This window comes from Procambarus clarkii, chromosome 52 (assembly GCF_040958095.1).
Source record: "Procambarus clarkii isolate CNS0578487 chromosome 52, FALCON_Pclarkii_2.0, whole genome shotgun sequence".
NCBI classification, from domain to species: Eukaryota; Metazoa; Arthropoda; class Malacostraca; order Decapoda; family Cambaridae; genus Procambarus; species Procambarus clarkii.
Window position 1 is genome coordinate 10268147 of NC_091201.1, and position 6306 is coordinate 10274452.

General features: G+C 38.9%; 1 long non-coding RNA gene across 1 annotated transcript in view; it reads right to left on the reverse strand.

The window, feature by feature from the left end:
* Window positions 1-2235: 2235 nt before the first annotated feature.
* Window positions 2236-6306, reverse strand: part of LOC138352000 (uncharacterized) — a 7625-nt gene continuing 3554 nt past the window's right edge. The window contains exon 3 of the long non-coding RNA XR_011222682.1: window positions 2236-2543. This is a non-coding gene — a long non-coding RNA (uncharacterized lncRNA). The remainder of the gene's footprint in view (window positions 2544-6306) is intronic.

The window sequence follows — 6306 nt, forward strand, 5'->3', positions numbered from 1 at the left end:
TGGATGAAATGCTAAGAGATTTTGCATTACAAATACAGCTTAAACTAGATAAAAAGCATGCCTGCCTTCAGAGGAAAAGCTTAAAGTTTAATAAGGGAGAATTAAGGGGTCTTGTTGGTCATATTAAGTCTTGGTATGATACTTATAAGCCAGTTTCGGCAGAAGCATTTTATTAAGATTTAATTAAGGAGGTAGATGTATTTAATGCAACATTGAACCGGAAAACATCTGGTATAGAAAAGCATCCCCCCATAAAAGTGTGCGGAGAAGAGAAAGGAAATTTGGAGCAAGTATTGGCAGGAGTTTGCAGAGAAAGTTAGGGAGTAACAAACTTGAAGGAAATCTGGCAAGACATAAATGAAATAAGGGGTAAAAGCATAATTTTGTTGCACATCCTGACCAGTAAGGAATTGCAAAAGGTCTCGTAAATAAATGGGCGGAAGCTGCCAAACTTAGTTCATTTAATTACCCGCTGTAACGAGAGAGTCGTTTGATTCTTGGAAAGATCTAAGAAAGGATTTTATACTTACAGCAGGTAACAGTGGTGATGTCACTTGCACAGGTATTACCAGAGAAGAACTAATAACGGCGATTAAAGTTGGGAAATCTACCGCCCCCTGGGGAGGATGGAGTAACTTATGAAATACTTAATGAACTTGCCATTATGACGAAAAGCCCGCTGTTAGACCTCTTTAATATTAGTTATAAAGAGGGCAGAATTCCCAGTAAATGAAAAAGAACTATGATCATCCTTATCCCTAAAGCCAATGGAGAATACAGACCTGTGTCTTTAACCTCGTGTTTTTGTAAAATGATGGAGAGGATCATTTTAAATAAACTTTTGTATATAATAAGTGATCAGCTGTCTAATAATTTTTCGGGTTCCTCAGAGGAAAAAGTACCTCTGACTGTATTATTAAATGTCTAGCTAATGGTAATGATTATTATAGAATTTTTATTGATTTATAAGGAGCTTTTGATAAAGCCAACAAAGAGGTTATTTTATATGAATTAGCTGGTCTTGGTGTTGAAGGGAGATTATTGCGCTGGATAGGGGATTATCTTCAGGAAAGGAAGGCTCAGGTGTGGTATCAAGGTTGTATGGTTCAAGGTATCAAGGTCAAGAACTCTGCACACCTCAGGGAGGAGTGTTGAGTCTCACCCTGTTTAATGTACTAATGAATAAGATAGCATCTGAGAAATACTCAAATTGGGTAACTCCAATCATATATGCTGATGATATTTTATTTCAGGGCAAAGATATTTCAAAGATTCAAACAGTGTTGGACAATTTCGGAAACCAGTGTCACCACATGGGACTAGTGGTTAATGAAGACAAAACTAAAGTTTGAATGTAGAAGTCGGAGGCCCATTATATTGGAAATAAACGGTAAAAATATAGAGAGTTAATATATATAAATATTTAGGCATATATGTTGGATATACCTATGAGAGTTTGGAAACTGAGATGAACAGACTGTTGAGTCAATGTCGGAAGAGATTACAACCTCTGAAGGCCTTGGCATGCTGTGGAAAGGAGTGGGAGTCCAAGTGCTACGAATGATGTACTTGAGTACTGTAAGATTTCTTATTGATTATACTGCACCTGTCATTTCTTGTTTTGGTAAAGGTAGGATGGGCAAGTTGGAGAAGATACAAAATGAAGCCGTTGGGGGTCGTTGTGAGCCGCTGCTACCTTAATTTTTGCCCACACTTGTCTTGCAGACGTTTCTCTTCCAATAGAGCTAGTGAACTCTAGTCAATGTCTTTCCCTTTGTAACTCATCTGCAATGTATGTACCTTTACCTGAATAAAAAATCTAATCTAAATCTATATCTAATCTATATGCTTAGATATATGCAAATGAGAGAGTAATAGAGCGAAACCTTTAAAATACTGAACAATTTGGAGGATATTGATTCATACAATTTCTTCAAAAGGTCAGATGTAACACGAACAAGGAGCAAAGGTTTCAAGCTCAACAAGCCACAGTGTAGGAGTGACAACAAATGCTTTTTAACCCATACGATTATGATCATGGCAATAAGGTTTCTAAAACAGTAGGCATTCTTCCAAAGCCAGACACTGTACTATGTTCCTCGCCCTAACCTAGTCACTCAGTATTATTCACTCATTAAACTATGTCTTGTCTATTTATGTCTTAAAGGTTACAAGACGTACATTAGTCAATACAATTGGTGCTTAAAATGTTAAGGATCTCTTGTGAAACACGGGTATTAATAAAAAAATTTATTATGTAAAATAAATAAAAAAGGCCCAAGGGCCTTGAAGTAACAAGAATGCAAGGCCGCCACAAGCTGGCGTAAGTAGAGAAGACGGAAGATTCTTCATATTAAAAGACCCTGCTTCTCCAAGATGGCAGTCACACCCTGCTTGCCCTGGACAATCACCATATGGAGAAGGACTGTTTACTGTGAAGGGAAGTCCACAAATGCAATGCCAGCATGAGTCAGTCTTGAAGGGTAAACGATGATGGCACCCTCACAGTAACACAAAAGCCGAGCAAGCCCAGTGAGGAAGACCTGTTGATGGGAAGGAGGAGAATCATTAGTCACAACAAAATCCACATAGAAACAAAGGAGAGAAAAAAAATAAAGTGGATGTCTTCTTTTTGTATAGACATAATAAATATTGCCATTTGGCTATGTATTTATATGATATATAATAGAATACAGCATAAAACAAAATAAGAGGGGTGATAGGAGAAGAAAAGATTAGTGTTCAGTGAGAATCCACAAGGTCTTCTCTGAATACTCTATTTTCTTCAAGGCTGTGGGTCCCTACAATTGCACCAGAGGTGGTACACACCCCTATTATTATTTAAACAGGTGAGTACACACACGGTGTTAGCAAACCTAGCCTCCAAACACACACACACACATGGTATCAGCAAACTTAGCCTCCAAACACACACACACACATGGTATCAGCAAGCTTAGCCTCAAAACACACACACACACACACATGGTATCAGCAAGCTTAGCCTCCAAACACACACACACATGGTATCAGCAAGCTTAGCCTTCAAACACACACACACAGAAAATGGGGACATTGAAACAGTTGATAAACTTGATTTCAAGAGAGAGAGGTCACTATGGGGAACTTCAAATTTTTTTTAATAAGTAATTAGGCAGACTTGTTGCTAGACAGGGAAGTAAATTAAATGTATGCCAAATTTTGCAAAATATACAATGAAGGCACACAAACATTCATACCAAAACAGAGATGCAGGGCCAGAAAACAGGATTGGTTCAACAGAAATTGAGAGAGGGCCACAGACCAAAAGACACAAAAATGGAATGAAAGACATTGAAAAACTACAAGCAGATGTCAACAAAGTTTTCGATTGGGCAGCAGAAAATAACATGATGTTTAACAGTGATAAATTTCAGGTATGGCAAAAATGAGGATCTGAAACATAATACAGGGTACAAAACACAATCGAATCTTCCCATAGTAGAAAAACAGCATGTCAAGGATTTGGGAATAATGATGTCCGACGATTTAATGTTTAGGGAGCATAACCAAGCAAATATTGCGTCAGACAGAAAAATGATCGGATGGATTATGAGAACTTTCAAATCCAGGGATCCCATCACAATGGTTGTACTCTTCAAGTCACTTATGTTGTCCCGTCTCGAGTACTGCTCAGTATTCACTTCCCCCTTCAGAGCAGGAGAGATTGCTGAAATAGAGGGAATACAGAGAACATATACGGCACACATAGACGAGATAAAACACCTAAATTATTGGGATCGTCTCAAAGCTCTCCAAATGTACTCTCTAGAAAGGAGACGAGAGAGATACCAAATAATATACACATGGAAGATACTGGAGGGCCAGGTCCCAAATCTACACAGTAAAATAACAACGTACTGGAGTGAACGATATGGAAAAAAATGAAAGATTGAACCAGTGAAGAGCAGAGGTCCCGCAGGCACAATCAGAGAACACTGTATAAACATCAGAGGTCCGCGGTTGTTCAACGTCCTCCCAGCGACTATAAGAAATATTGCCGGAACAACCGTGGACATCTTCAGGAGAAAACTGGACTGTTTTCTAAGAGAAGTTCCGGATCAGCCGGGCTGTGGTGAGTATGTGGCCCTGCGGGCCGCTCCAAGCAACAGCCTGGTGGACCAAACTCTCACAAGTCGAGCCTGGCCTCGGGCCGGGCTTGGGGAGTAGAAGAGCAGAACCCCATCAAGCAGGTATCAACATAGAAAGAAGCCAAACCCCCAATCATACCAGCGATACAAAGATGCGAGAAACAACTATACAGCAGTAAGGGGAGAGGCAGAAAGAAATTTTTAAAAAGGGATAATGGATAAATGTAAAACAGAACTGGGCCTATTCTACAAATTCATAAACAACAAATTGCAGGTAAAGGACAATATCCAGAGGTTGAAAATAGGAAACATTCACAGAAAATGATAATGCAATGTGTGAAACATTAAACCAAAAGTTCCAAAGTGTGTTTATACAAAATGAAATCTTAAGAGAACCAGACACAATAAGAATTTCTGAGAACATCATAGAGCGTATAGAGGTGTCTAGAGATGAAGTGGAAAATATGCTAAAGTAGCTAAGTAAGAACAAAGCAGTTGGTCCAGATGGAGTTTCACCATGGGTTCTGAGAGAATGTGCATCTGAGCTCAGCCTTTCACTTCACCTGATCTTTCAGGCATCCCTGTGTACAGGAGTCATAGCAAACATGTGGAAAAAGGCTAACATAGTTCCAATCTACAAAAGTGGCAACAGGGAAGACCCCACCCCTCTCAGTTATAGACCTGAATCATTGACAAGTGTAACAGTGAAAAGATTGAAAAAAAAATAATAATAAAAACTAAATGGGTAGAACACCTGGAGAGAAATTATATAATATCACACAGACAGTATTGTTTTCGATCTGGAAGATCCTGTGTATCGAATTTACTCAGTTTCTATGATTGAGCCACAGAGATTTTAAAGGAAAAAGGTAGTTGGGTCGACTGCATCTATCTAGACATAAAAAAGGCTTTCGACAGAGTTCCACATAAGAGGTTGTTCTGGAAACTAGAAAATTTTTGATGGGTGACAGGTAAGCTTCTAACATGGATGAAAAATTTTCTGACTGATAGAAAAATGAGGGCAGTAATCAGAGGCAATCGGACTGGAGAAGTGTCACAAGTGGAGTACCACAGTACATGCACCAGAAATGTTCATTGTCTACATAAATGATCTACCAGTTGGAATACAGAATTATATAAACATGTTTGCTGATGATGCTAAGATAATGGGATGGATAAGAAATTTAGATGATTGTCATGTCCTTCAAGAAAACCGGACAAAATAAATGTATGGAGCACCACTTGGCAAATGAAATTTAATGTGAATAAATGCCATGTTATGGAATGTGGAATAGAACATAGATCCCACACAACCTACAAATTATGTGAGAAATCTTTATATAATTCTGATAAAAGAAAGAGGTCTAGGGTTGATTCTAGATAGAAAACTATCACTTGAGGCCCACATAAAGAACGTTGTGTGAGGAGCCTATGCCACGCTTTCTAACTTCAGAATTTCGTTTAAATACATGGATGGCGAAATACTAAAGAAATTGTTCACGAGTTTTGTTCGGCCAAGGCTAGAATATGCAGCGGTTGTGTGGTGCCCATATCTTAAGAAGCACATCAACAAACTGGAAAAGGTGCAAAGACATGCTACTAAGTGGCTCCCAGAACTAAAGGGCAAGAGCTATGTGGAGAGGTCAGAGGCATTATATATGCCAAAACTAGAAGACAACAAAAAGAGGTGATAAAATCACTATGTACAAAATAGTAACAGGAATTGATAAAATCGATAGGGAAGATTTCCCGAGACCTGGAACTTCAAGAACAAAAGGTCATAGATTTAAACTAACTAAACAAAGATGCCAAAGAAATATAAAAAAAATTCCTTTCGCATACAGAGTGGTACACGGTTGGAACAAGTTAAGTGAGAAGGTGGTGGTGGCCAAGACCGTCAGTAGTTTCAAAGCATTATGTGACAAAGAGTGCTGGGTAGACGGGACACCACGAGCGTAGCTCTAATCCTGTAACTACACTTAGGTAACTACATTTGGTGTCAGCAAGCTTACCGTCGAAACACACACAAACAGCCTGCCTATTATTCAAGGCCTTCTCTGAGTACTCTTTACTTTCTTCTCTGAGGCTATGGGTCCCTAATCTTGCACCAGAGGTGGTACAACTTTTAAGTTTTTAACTACTGCACTGAGCACCTGATTTTGGCAAAGACTTCTTA